The 13661-nt window shown below is 31.1% G+C and overlaps 10 non-coding genes across 10 annotated transcripts; all 10 read left to right on the top strand.

Moving 5' to 3' along the window:
- The first annotated feature begins 933 nt into the window (after positions 1-933).
- Positions 934-1006, top strand: TRNAV-UAC (transfer RNA valine (anticodon UAC)). The gene has a single exon. It is a non-coding gene; the product is annotated as a tRNA-Val (tRNA).
- A 1315-nt stretch (positions 1007-2321) lies between these two features.
- TRNAV-UAC (transfer RNA valine (anticodon UAC)) lies at positions 2322-2394 on the top strand. Its single transcript has one exon. It is a non-coding gene; the product is annotated as a tRNA-Val (tRNA).
- Positions 2395-2694: 300 nt separating this feature from the next.
- TRNAV-UAC (transfer RNA valine (anticodon UAC)) lies at positions 2695-2767 on the top strand. Its single transcript has one exon. It is a non-coding gene; the product is annotated as a tRNA-Val (tRNA).
- Positions 2768-3708: 941 nt separating this feature from the next.
- TRNAV-UAC (transfer RNA valine (anticodon UAC)) lies at positions 3709-3781 on the top strand. Its single transcript has one exon. It is a non-coding gene; the product is annotated as a tRNA-Val (tRNA).
- Positions 3782-5093: 1312 nt separating this feature from the next.
- Positions 5094-5166, top strand: TRNAV-UAC (transfer RNA valine (anticodon UAC)). Its single transcript has one exon. It is a non-coding gene; the product is annotated as a tRNA-Val (tRNA).
- A 1679-nt stretch (positions 5167-6845) lies between these two features.
- Positions 6846-6918, top strand: TRNAV-UAC (transfer RNA valine (anticodon UAC)). Its single transcript has one exon. It is a non-coding gene; the product is annotated as a tRNA-Val (tRNA).
- Positions 6919-8227: 1309 nt separating this feature from the next.
- On the top strand, positions 8228-8300 carry TRNAV-UAC (transfer RNA valine (anticodon UAC)). The gene has a single exon. It is a non-coding gene; the product is annotated as a tRNA-Val (tRNA).
- Positions 8301-9990: 1690 nt separating this feature from the next.
- TRNAV-UAC (transfer RNA valine (anticodon UAC)) lies at positions 9991-10063 on the top strand. The gene has a single exon. It is a non-coding gene; the product is annotated as a tRNA-Val (tRNA).
- Positions 10064-11377: 1314 nt separating this feature from the next.
- On the top strand, positions 11378-11450 carry TRNAV-UAC (transfer RNA valine (anticodon UAC)). Its single transcript has one exon. It is a non-coding gene; the product is annotated as a tRNA-Val (tRNA).
- Positions 11451-12765: 1315 nt separating this feature from the next.
- On the top strand, positions 12766-12838 carry TRNAV-UAC (transfer RNA valine (anticodon UAC)). The gene has a single exon. It is a non-coding gene; the product is annotated as a tRNA-Val (tRNA).
- The last annotated feature ends 823 nt before the right edge of the window (positions 12839-13661 follow it).

Genomic DNA, 13661 nt, shown 5'->3' on the forward strand with positions numbered 1-13661 from the left:
AATACTGAAATTATTCAATCTGGTCCACTTTTAAGAAGCCTTTCCTACTAATATCCAATGTTAGATGTGTTGTTTGTTCAATTATAAACTCTATTCTTTCTCTGCTAATGAGAATACATTTTATCCTAAAATCATTTAGCTTTTAACCATAAAAAATATCATAAAACAGCAAACAACTTATTAAAGAACTATAGAAGTTTCAATTTATTTTGTTATTGTAAAAGAGATTGGTAACAAAGTGTCGTTTTTTTCTAATTAAAGCTAACATATGAATTGTAGCATCATTTCTAACTACTGTTTTCCCAACCTTTGAAAAAGATGCCACTCACCCAGTATCTCCATGTAGCCATTTTCCCAGTACTTCAATTTTCACCTGACAATGCCAGTAACCATCCAATGCTGCAGAGGGTTGGTGTGATCAAGTTAATACATTAGAAGCTGCAATCATGTTATGTTGTATTATAACATTCACTCTTAGGTCATCTGTTTTCAATGAAAACAGAAATGTCTAATTTTTATCTGCAAGTTTAGCAAAAATTATGATAAATTTAACATTTGGAATGGTAGTATTTTTGTTAATCTACAAGTTTTTTTTAAGCAGTATTCTTGAATTATGTCATTAAAAGGCATTTTATTTCTACAAAGTCTTACCAAAATATGCAAGCAGCTCTTGATAACAAGACAAGAAAATAGATAGCAAGACAATCTTGTTAAATCTCATGTCAGTAGAATACAAATGTTCAAGTTGCTAGAAACAATGCATATTTTTTTCAAATATAAATATTATTAGCTTGAAAAGCTTTGTAAAATGTTTCATTTGAAATAGATATATTCAGGTTTATTTGACATTGTGCTCATTACTCTTTACTAAGTTTTAACTAAAATTTTTGATCTTGCAAGTTTGACCAACCATGTGAGGACAGCCTCATTCTTGGTTTCATAGTGTAGTGGTGATCACATCTGCTTTACATGCAGAAGGTTCTGGGTTCAATCCCCAGTGAAATCATATTTATTAATAATGACCTATACCAACAGGTATACTTTAAGGAAGGCTTTCCTGCTACTGCCCAATGTGAAATATGTTGTTTGTTCACTTACAAACTGTTTCTTCACTGCTAATGAGAATACATTTTATCTTAAAAACATTTAGCTTTCAACCATAAAAAACTATCATAATAGAGCAAACAACTGATTAAAGAACTAAAGAAGTTTCAATTTATTTTGTTATTGTATAATAAATTGGTAACAAAGTGATCATGCACATTTGTGATCATACAAACTTGGCCACCCATCATACACCCATCTTGGTTTCATAGTGTAAGGGTTATCACATCTGCTTTACTCATGGAAGGTCCTGGGTTCAATTCCCAGTGAAACCAGATTTGTCAATACTGAACTTATTCAATCTGGTCCACTTTTAAGAAGCCTTTCCTACTAATATCCAATGTTAGATGTGTTGTTTGTTCAATTATAAACTCTGTTCTTTCTCTGCTAATGAGAATACATTTTATCCTAAAATCATTTAGCTTTTAACCATAAAAAATATCATAATACAGCAATCATCTTATTAAAGAACTATAGAAGTTTCAATTTATTTTGTTATTGTAAAAGAGATTGGTAACAAAGTGTCGTTTTTTTCTAATTAAAGCTAACATATGAATTGTAGCATCATTTCTAACTACTGTTTTCCCAACCTTTGAAAAAGATGCCACTCAACCCAGTATCTCCATGTAGCCATTTTCCCAGTACTTCAATTTTCACCTGACAATGCCAGTAACCATCCAATGCTGCAGAGGGTTGGTGTGATCAAGTTAATACATTAGAAGCTGCAATCATGTTATGTTGTATTATAACATTCACTCTTAGGTCATCTGTTTTCAATGAAAACAGAAATGTCTAATCTTTATCTGCAAGTTTAGCAAAAATGATGATAAATTTAACATTTGGAATGGTAGTATTTTTGTTAATCTACAAGTTTTTTTTAAGCAGTATACTTGAATTATGTCATTAAAAGGCATTTTATTTCTACAAAGTCTTACCAAAATATGCAAGCAGCTCTTGATAACAAGACAAGAAAATAGATAGCAAGACAATCTTGTTAAATCTCATGTCAGTAGAATACAAATGTTCAAGTTGCTAGAAACAATGCATATTTTTTTCAAATATAAATATTATTAGCTTGAAAAGCTTTGTAAAATGTTTCATTTGAAATAGATATATACAGGTTTATTTGACATTGTGCTCATTACTCTTTACTAAGTTTTAACTAAAAATTTTGATCATGCAAGTTTGACCAACCATGTGAGGACATTCTCCAACTTGGTTTCATAATGTAGTGGTTATCACATCTGCTTTACACGTAGAAGGTCCTGGGTTCAATCCCCAGTGAAATCAAATTTATTAATCATGACCTTAACCAACAGGTATACTTTAAGGAAGGCTGTCCTGCTACTGCCCAATGTGAAATATGTTGTTTGTTCACTTACAAACTGTTTCTTCACTGCTAATGAGAATACATTTTATCTTAAAAACATTTAGCTTTCAACCATAAAAAACTATCATAATAGAGCAAACAACTGATTAAAAAACTAAAGAAGTTTCAATTTATTTTGTTATTGTATAATAAATTGGTAACAAAGTGATCATGCACATTTGTGATCATACAAACTTGGCCACCGATGATCCACGCATCTTGGTTTCATAGTGTAAGGGTTATCACATCTGCTTTACTCGTGGAAGGTCCTGGGTTCAATCCCCAGTGAAACCAGATTTGTCAATACTGAACTTATTCAATCAGGTCCACTTTTAAGAAGCTTTTCCTACTAATATCCAATGTTAGATGTGTTGTTTGTTGAATTATAAACTCTAGTCTTTCTCTGCTAATGAGAATACATTTTATCCTAAAATCATTTAGCTTTTAACTATAAAAAATATTATAATACAGCAAACAACTGATTAAAGAACTATAGAAGTTTCAATTTATTTTGTTATTGTAAAAGAGATTGGTAACAAAGTGTCATTTTTTTCTATTTAAAGCTAACATATGAATTGTAGCATCATTTCTAACTACTGTTTTCCAACCATTGAAAAAGATGCCACTCAACCCAGTATCTCCATGTAGCCATTTTTCCCAGTACTTCAATTTTCACCTGACAATGCCAGCAAACATCCAATGCTGCAGAGCGTTGGTGTGATCAAGTTAATACATTAGAAGCTGCAATCATGTTATGTTGTATTATAACATTCACTCTTAGGTCATCTGTTTTCAATGAAAACAGAAATGTCTAATTTTTATCTGCAAGTTTAGCAAAAATGATGATAAATTTAACATTTAGAATGGTAGTATTTTTGTTATCCTACAAGTTTTTTTTAAGCAGTATACTTGAATTATGTCATTAAAAGGCATTTTATTTCTACAAAGTCTTACCAAAATATGCAAGCAGCTCTTGATAACAAGGCAAGAAAATACATAGCAAGACCATCTTGTTAAATCTCATGTCAGTAGAATACAAATGTTCAAGTTGCTAGAAATAATGCATATTTTTTTCAAATATAAATATTATTAGCTTGAAAAACTTTGTAAAATGTTCATTTGAAATAAATATATACAGGTTTATTTGACATTGTGCTCATTACTCTTTACTAAGTTTTAACTAAAATTTTTGATCTTGCAAGTTTGACCAACCATGTGAGGACAGCCTCCGTCTTGGTTTCATAGTGTAGTGGTTATCACATCTGCTTTACACGCAGAAGGTCCTGGGTTCAATCCCCAGTGAAATCAAATTTATTAATCATGACCTATACCAACAGGTATACTTTAAGGAAGGCTTTCCTGCTACTGCCCAATGTGAAATATGTTGTTTGTTCACTTACAAACTGTTTCTTCACTGCTAATGAGAATACATTTTATCTTAAAAACATTTAGCTTTCAACCATAAAAAACTATCATAATAGAGCAAACAGCTGATTGAAGAACTAAAGAAGTTTCAATTTATTTTGTTATTGTATAATAAATTGGTAACAAAATGATCATGCACATTTGTGATCATACAAACTTGGCCACCCGTAGTCCACTCATCTTGGTTTCATAGTGTAAGGGTTATCACATATGCTTTACTCGTGGAATGTCCTGGGTTCAATCCCCAGTGAAACCAGATTTGTCAATACTGAACTTATTCAATCTGGTCCACTTTTAAGAAGCCTTTCCTACTAATATCCAATGTTAGATGTGTTGTTTGTTCAATTATAAACTCTGTTCTTTCTCTGCTAATGAGAATACATTTTATCCTAAAATCATTTAGCTTTTAACCATAAAAAATATCATAATACAGCAAACAACTGATTAAGGAACTAAAGAAGTTTCAATTTATTTTGTTATTGTAAAAGAGATTGGTAACAGTGTAATTTTTTTTCTAATTAAAGCTAACATATGAATTGTAGCATCATTTCTAATTACTGTTTTCCCAACCTTTGAAAAAGATGCCACTCAACCCAGTATCTCCATGTAGCCATTTTCCCAGTACTTCAATTTTCACCTGACAATGCCAGTAACCATCCAATGCTGCAGAGGGTTGGTGTGATCAAGTTAATACATTAGAAGCTGCAATCATGTTATGTTGTATTATAACATTCACTCTTAGATCGTCTGTTTTCAATGAAAACAGAAATGTCTAATTTTTATCTGCAAGTTTAGCAAAAATGATGATAAATTTAACTTTTGGAATGGTAGTATTTTTGTTATCCAACAAGTTCTTTTTAAGCAGTATACTTGAATTATGTCATTAAAAGGCATTTTATTTCTACAAAGTCTTACCAAAATATGCAAGCAGCTCTTGATAACAAGGCAAGAAAATACATAGCAAGACAATCTTCTTAAATCTCATGTCAGTAGAATACAAATGTTCAAGTTGCTAGAAATAATGCTTTTTTTTTCAAATATTAATATTATTAGCTTGAAAAGCTTTGTAAAATGTTCATTTGAAATAGATATATACAGGTTTATTTGACATTGTGCTCATTACTCTTTACTAAGTTTTAACTAAAATTTTTGATCTTGCAAGTTTGACCAACCATGTGAGAACAGCCTCCATCTTGGTTTCATAGTGTAGTGTTTATCACATCTGCTTTACACGCAGAAGGTCCTGGGTTCAATCCGCAGTGAAATCATATTTATTAATAATGACCTATACCAACAGGTATACTTTAAGTAAGGCTTTCCTGCTACTGCCCAATGTGAAATATGTTGTTTGTTCACTTACAAACTGTTTCTTCACTGCAAATGAGAATACATTTTATCTTAAAAACATTTAGCTTTCAACCATAAAAAACTATCATAATAGAGCAAACAACTGATTAAAGAACTAAAGAAGTTTCAATTTATTTTGTTATTGTATAATAAATTGGTAACAAAGTGATCATGCACACTTGTGATCATACAAACTTGGCCACCCATTGTCCACTCATCTTGGTTTCATAGTGTAAGGGTTATCACATCTGCTTTACTCATGGAAGGTCCTGGGTTCAATCCCCAGTGAAACTAGATTTGACAATACTGAACTGGTTCACTTTTAAGAAGCCTTTCTAGCTAATATCCAATGTTCGATGTGTTGTTTATTCAATTATAAACTCTGTTCTTTCTCTGCTAATGAGAATACATTTTATCCTAAAATCATTTAGCTTTCAACCATAAAAAACTATCATAATAGAGCAAACAACTGATTAAAGAACTATAGAAGTTTCAATTTATTTTGTTATTGTATAATAAATTGGTAACAAAGTGATCATGCACATTTGTGATCATACAAACTTGGCCACCCGTCAGCCACCTATCTTGGTTTCATAGTGTAAGGGTTATCACATCTGCTTTACTCACGGAAGGTCCTTGGTTCAATCCCCAGTGAAACCAGATTTGTCAATACTGAACTTATTCAATCTGGTCCACTTTTAAGAAGCCTTTCCTACTAATATCCAATGTTAGATGTGTAGTTTGTTCAATTATAAACTCTATTCTTTCTCTGCTAATGAGAATACATTTTATCCAAAATCATTTAGCTTTTAACCATTAAAAATATCATAATACAGCAAACAACTGATTAAAGAACTATAGAAGTTTCAATTTATTTTATTATTGTAAAAGAGATTAGTAACAAAGTGTCGTTTTTTTCTAATTAAAGCTAACATATGAATTGTAGCATCATTTCTAACTACTGTTTTCCCAACCTTTGAAAAAGATGCCACTCAACCCAGTATCTCCATGTAGCCATTTTCCCAGTACTTCAAATTTCACCTGACAATGCCAGTAACCATCCAATGCTGCAGAGGGTTGGTGTGATCAAGTTAATACATTAGAAGCTGTATTCATGTTATGTTGTATTATAACATTCACTCTTAGGTCATCTGTTTTCAATGAAAACAGAAATGTCTAATTTTTATCTGCAAGTTTAGCAAAAATGATGATAAATTTAACATTTGGAATGGTAGTATTTTTTTTAATCTACAAGTTTTTTTTAAGCAGTATACTTGAATTATGTCATTAAAAGGCATTTTATTTCTACAAAGTCTTACCAAAATATGCAAGCAGCTCTTGATAACAAGGCAAGAAAATACATAGCAAGACAATCTTGTTAAATCTCATGTCAGTAGAATACAAATGTTCAAGTTGCTAGAAATAATGCATATTTTTTTCAAATATAAATATTATTAGCTTGAAAAACTTTGTAAAATGTTCATTTGAAATAAATATATACAGGTTTATTTGACATTGTGCTCATTACTCTTTACTAAGTTTTAACTAAAATTTTTGATCTTGCAAGTTTGACCAACCATGTGAGGACAGCCTCCTTCTTGGTTTCATAGTGTAGTGGTGATCACATCTGCTTTACATGCAGAAGGTTCTGGGTTCAATCCCCAGTGAAATCATATTTATTAATAATGACCTATACCAACAGGTATACTTTAAGGAAGGCTTTCCTGCTACTGCCCAATGTGAAATATGTTGTTTGTTCACTTACAAACTGTTTCTTCACTGCTAATGAGAATACATTTTATCTTAAAAACATTTAGCTTTCAACCATAAAAAACTATCATAATAGAGCAAACAACTGATTAAAGAACTAAAGAAGTTTCAATTTATTTTGTTATTGTATAATAAATTGGTAACAAAGTGATCATGCACATTTGTGATCATACAAACTTGGCCACCCATAATCCACCTATCTTGGTTTCATAGTGTAAGGGTTATCACATCTACTTTACTCAAGGAAGGTCCTTGGTTCACACCCCAGTGAAACCAGATTTGTCAATACTGAACTTATTCAATCTGGTCCACTTTTTAGAAGCCTTTCCTGCTAATATCCAATGTTAGATGTGTTGTTTGTTCAATTATAAACTCTGTTCTTTCTCTGCTAATGAGAATACATTTTATCCTAAAATCATTTAGCTTTTAACCATAAAAAATATCATAATACAGCAAACAACTGATTAAAGAACTAAAGAAGTTTCAATTTATTTTGTTATTGTAAGAGATTGGTAACAGTGTAATTTTTTTCTAATTAAAGCTAACATATGAATTGTAGCATCATTTCTAATTACTGTTTTCCCAACCTTTGAAAAAGATGCCACTCAACCCAGTATCTCCATGTAGCCATTTTCCCAGTACTTCAATTTTCACCTGACAATGCCAGTAACCATCCAATGCTGCAGAGGGTTGGTGTGATCAAGTTAATACATTAGAAGCTGCAATCATGTTATGTTGTATTATAACATTCACTCTTAGATCGTCTGTTTTCAATGAAAACAGAAATGTCTAATTTTTATCTGCAAGTTTAGCAAAAATGATGATAAATTTAACTTTTGGAATGGTAGTATTTTTGTTATCCTCCAAGTTCTTTTTAAGCAGTATACTTGAATTATGTCATTAAAAGGCATTTTATTTCTAGAAAGTCTAACCAAAATATGTAAGCAGCTCTTGATAACAAGGCAAGAAAATACATAGCAAGACAATCTTCTTAAATCTCATGTCAGTAGAATACAAATGTTCAAGTTGCTAGAAATAATGCATTTTTTTTCAAATATTAATATTATTAGCTTGAAAAACTTTGTAAAATGTTCATTTGAAATAGATATATACAGGTTTATTTGACATTGTGCTCATTACTCTTTACTAAGTTTTAACTAAAATTATTGATCTTGCAAGTTTGACCAACCATGTGAGAACAGCCTCCATCTTGGTTTCATAGTGTAGTGTTTATCACATCTGCTTTACACGCAGAAGGTCCTGGGTTCAATCCGCAGTGAAATCATATTTATTAATAATGACCTATACCAACAGGTATACTTTAAGTAAGGCTTTCCTTCTACTGCCCAATGTGAAATATGTTGTTTGTTCACTTACAAACTGTTTCTTCACTGCAAATGAGAATACATTTTATCTTAAAAACATTTAGCTTTCAACCATAAAAAACTATCATAATAGAGCAAACAACTGATTAAAGAACTAAAGAAGTTTCAATTTATTTTGTTATTGTATAATAAATTGGTAACAAAGTGATCATGCACACTTGTGATCATACAAACTTGGCCACCCATTGTCCACTCATCCTGGTTTCATAGTGTAAGGGTTATCACATCTGCTTTACTCATGGAAGGTCCTGGGTTCAATCCCCAGTGAAACTAGATTTGACAATACTGAACTCGTTCAACTGGTTTACTTTTAAGAAGCCTTTCCTGCTAATATCCAATGTTCGATGTGTTGTTTATTCAATTATAAACTCTGTTCTTTCTCTGCTAATGAGAATACATTTTATCCTAAAATCATTTAGCTTTCAACCATAAAAAACTATCATAATAGAGCAAACAACTGATTAATGAACTGAAGAAGTTTAAATTTATTTTGTTATTGTATAATAAATTGGTAACAAAGTGATCATGCACATTTGTGATCATACAAACTTGGCCACCCATCATACACCCATCTTGGTTTCATAGTGTAAGGGTTATCACATTTGCTTTACTCATGGAAGGTCCTGGGTTCAATTCCCAGTGAAACCAGATTTGTCAATACTGAACTTATTCAATCTGGTCCACTTTTAAGAAGCCTTTCCTACTAATATCCAATGTTAGATGTGTTGTTTGTTCAATTATAAACTCTGTTCTTTCTCTGCTAATGAGAATACATTTTATCCTAAAATCATTTAGCTTTTAACCATAAAAAATATCATAATACAGCAATCATCTTATTAAAGAACTATAGAAGTTTCAATTTATTTTGTTATTGTAAAAGAGATTGGTAACAAAGTGTCGTTTTTTTCTAATTAAAGCTAACATATGAATTGTAGCATCATTTCTAACTACTGTTTTCCCAACCTTTGAAAAAGATGCCACTCAACCCAGTATCTCCATGTAGCCATTTTCCCAGTACTTCAATTTTCACCTGACAATGCCAGTAACCATCCAATGCTGCAGAGGGTTGGTGTGATCAAGTTAATACATTAGAAGCTGCAATCATGTTATGTTGTATTATAACATTCACTCTTAGGTCATCTGTTTTCAATGAAAACAGAAATGTCTAATCTTTATCTGCAAGTTTAGCAAAAATGATGATAAATTTAACATTTGGAATGGTAGTATTTTTGTTAATCTACAAGTTTTTTTTAAGCAGTATACTTGAATTATGTCATTAAAAGGCATTTTATTTCTACAAAGTCTTACCAAAATATGCAAGCAGCTCTTGATAACAAGACAAGAAAATAGATAGCAAGACAATCTTGTTAAATCTCATGTCAGTAGAATACAAATGTTCAAGTTGCTAGAAACAATGCATATTTTTTTCAAATATAAATATTATTAGCTTGAAAAGCTTTGTAAAATGTTTCATTTGAAATAGATATATACAGGTTTATTTGACATTGTGCTCATTACTCTTTACTAAGTTTTAACTAAAAATTTTGATCATGCAAGTTTGACCAACCATGTGAGGACATTCTCCAACTTGGTTTCATAATGTAGTGGTTATCACATCTGCTTTACACGTAGAAGGTCCTGGGTTCAATCCCCAGTGAAATCAAATTTATTAATCATGACCTTAACTAACAGGTATACTTTAAGGAAGGCTGTCCTGCTACTGCCCAATGTGAAATATGTTGTTTGTTCACTTACAAACTGTTTCTTCACTGCTAATGAGAATACATTTTATCTTAAAAACATTTAGCTTTCAACCATAAAAAACTATCATAATAGAGCAAACAACTGATTAAAAAACTAAAGAAGTTTCAATTTATTTTGTTATTGTATAATAAATTGGTAACAAAGTGATCATGCACATTTGTGATCATACAACCTTGGCCACCCGTCATCCACTTATCTTGGTTTCATAGTGTAAGGGTTATCACATCTACTTTACTCAAGGAAGGTTCTTGGTTCACACCCCAGTGAAACCAGATTTGTCAATACTGAACTTATTCAATCAGGTCCACTTTTAAGAAGCCTTTCCTGCTAATATCCAATGTTAGATGTGTTGTTTGTTCAATTATAAACTCTGTTCTTTCTCTGCTAATGAGAATACATTTTATCCTAAAATCAATTAGCTTTTAACCATAAAAAATATCATAATACAGCAAACAACTGAATAAAGAACTAAAGAAGTTTCAATTTATTTTGTTATTGTAAAAGAGATTGGTAACAAAGTGTAGTTTTTTTCTATTTAAAGCTAACATATGAATTGTAGAATCATTTCTAACTACTGTTTTCCAACCATTTAAAAAGATGCCACTCAACCAAGTATCTCCATGTAGCCATTTTTCCCAGTACTTCAATTTTCAGCTGACAATGCCAGCAACCATCCAATGCTGCAGAGCGTTGGTGTGATCAAGTTAATACATTAGAAGCTGCAATCATATTATGTTGTATTATAACATTCACTCTTAGATCATCTGTTTTCAAGGAAAGCAGAAATGTCTAATTTTTATCTGCAAGTTTAGCAAAAATGATGATAAATTTAACATTTGGAATGGTAGTATTTTTGTTATCCTACAAGTTTTTTTTAAGCAGAATACTTGAATTATGTCATTAAAAGGCATTTTATTTCTACAAAGTCTTACCAAAATATGCAAGCAGCTCTTGATAACAAGGCGAGAAAATACATAGCAAGACAATCTTGTTAAATCTCATGTCAGTAGAATACAAATGTTCAAGTTGCTAGAAATAATGCATATTTTTTTCAAATATAAATATTATTAGCTTGAAAAACTTTGTAAAATGTTCATTTGAAATAGATATATACAGGTTTATTTGACATTGTGCTCATTACTCTTTACTAAGTTTTAACTAAAATTTTTGATCTTGCAAGTTTGACCAACCATGTGAGGACAGCCTCCGTCTTGGTTTCATAGTGTAGTGGTTATCACAACTGCTTTACATGCAGAATGTTCTGGGTTCAATCCCCAGTGAAATCAAATTTATTAATCATGACCTATACCAACAGGTATACTTTAAGGAAGGCTTTCCTGCTACTGCCCAATGTGAAATATGTTGTTTGTTCACTTACAAACTGTTTCTTCACTGCTAATGAGAATACATTTTATCTTAAAAACATTTAGCTTTCAACCATAAAAAACTATCATAATAGAGCAAACAGCTGATTGAAGAACTAAAGAAGTTTCAATTTATTTTGTTATTGTATAATAAATTGGTAACAAAGTGATCATGCACATTTCTGATCATACAAACTTGGCCACCCATGATCTTCTCATCTTGGTTTTATAGTGTAAGGGTTATCACATCTGCTTTACTCATGGAAGGGCCTGGGTTCAATCCCCAGTGAAACCAGATTTGTCAATACTGAAATTATTCAATCTGGTCCACTTTTAAGAAGCCTTTCCTACTAATATCCAATGTTAGATGTGTTGTTTGTTCAATTATAAACTCTATTCTTTCTCTGCTAATGAGAATACATTTTATCCTAAAATCATTTAGCTTTTAACCATAAAAAATATCATAAAACAGCAAACAACTTATTAAAGAACTATAGAAGTTTCAATTTATTTTGTTATTGTAAAAGAGATTGGTAACAAAGTGTCGTTTTTTTCTAATTAAAGCTAACATATGAATTGTAGCATCATTTCTAACTACTGTTTTCCCAACCTTTGAAAAAGATGCCACTCAACCCAGTATCTCCATGTAGCCATTTTCCCAGTACTTCAATTTTCACCTGACAATGCCAGTAACCATCCAATGCTGCAGAGGGTTGGTGTGATCAAGTTAATACATTAGAAGCTGCAATCATGTTATGTTGTATTATAACATTCACTCTTAGGTCATCTGTTTTCAATGAAAACAGAAATGTCTAATTTTTATCTGCAAGTTTAGCAAAAATTATGATAAATTTAACATTTGGAATGGTAGTATTTTTGTTAATCTACAAGTTTTTTTTAAGCAGTATTCTTGAATTATGTCATTAAAAGGCATTTTATTTCTACAAAGTCTTACCAAAATATGCAAGCAGCTCTTGATAACAAGACAAGAAAATAGATAGCAAGACAATCTTGTTAAATCTCATGTCAGTAGAATACAAATGTTCAAGTTGCTAGAAACAATGCATATTTTTTTCAAATATAAATATTATTAGCTTGAAAAGCTTTGTAAAATGTTTCATTTGAAATAGATATATTCAGGTTTATTTGACATTGTGCTCATTACTCTTTACTAAGTTTTAACTAAAATTTTTGATCTTGCAAGTTTGACCAACCATGTGAGGACAGCCTCATTCTTGGTTTCATAGTGTAGTGGTGATCACATCTGCTTTACATGCAGAAGGTTCTGGGTTCAATCCCCAGTGAAATCATATTTATTAATAATGACCTATACCAACAGGTATACTTTAAGGAAGGCTTTCCTGCTACTGCCCAATGTGAAATATGTTGTTTGTTCACTTACAAACTGTTTCTTCACTGCTAATGAGAATACATTTTATCTTAAAAACATTTAGCTTTCAACCATAAAAAACTATCATAATAGAGCAAACAACTGATTAAAGAACTAAAGAAGTTTCAATTTATTTTGTTATTGTATAATAAATTGGTAACAAAGTGATCATGCACATTTGTGATCATACAAACTTGGCCACCCATCATCCGCCTATCTTGGTTTCATAGTGTAAGGGTTATCACATCTACTTTACTCAAGGAAGGTTCTTGGTTCACAACCCAGTGAAACCAGATTTGTCAATTCTGAACTTATTCAATCTGGTCCACTTTTAAGAAGTCTTTCCTGCTAATATCCAATGTTAGATGTGTTGTTTGTTCAATTATAAACTCTGTTCTTTCTCTGCTAATGAGAATACATTTATCCTAAAATCATTTAGCTTTTAACCATAAAAAATATCATAATACAGCAAACAACTGAATAAAGAACTAAAGAAGTTTCATTTTATTTTGTTATTGTAAAAGAGATTGGTAACAAAGTGTCGTTTTTTTCTATTTAAAGCTAACATATGAATTGTAGAATCATTTCTAACTACTGTTTTCCAACCATTTAAAAAGATGCCACTCAACCCAGTATCTCCATGTAGCCATTTTTCTCAGTACTTCAATTTTCAGCTGACAATGCCAGCAACCATCCAATGCTGCAGAGCGTTGGTGTGATCAAGTTAATACATTAGAAGCTGC

This window comes from Taudactylus pleione, unplaced genomic scaffold, assembly GCF_031769625.1.
Source record: "Taudactylus pleione unplaced genomic scaffold, aTauple2 ptg000085l, whole genome shotgun sequence".
Classification (NCBI taxonomy): Eukaryota; Metazoa; Chordata; class Amphibia; order Anura; family Myobatrachidae; genus Taudactylus; species Taudactylus pleione.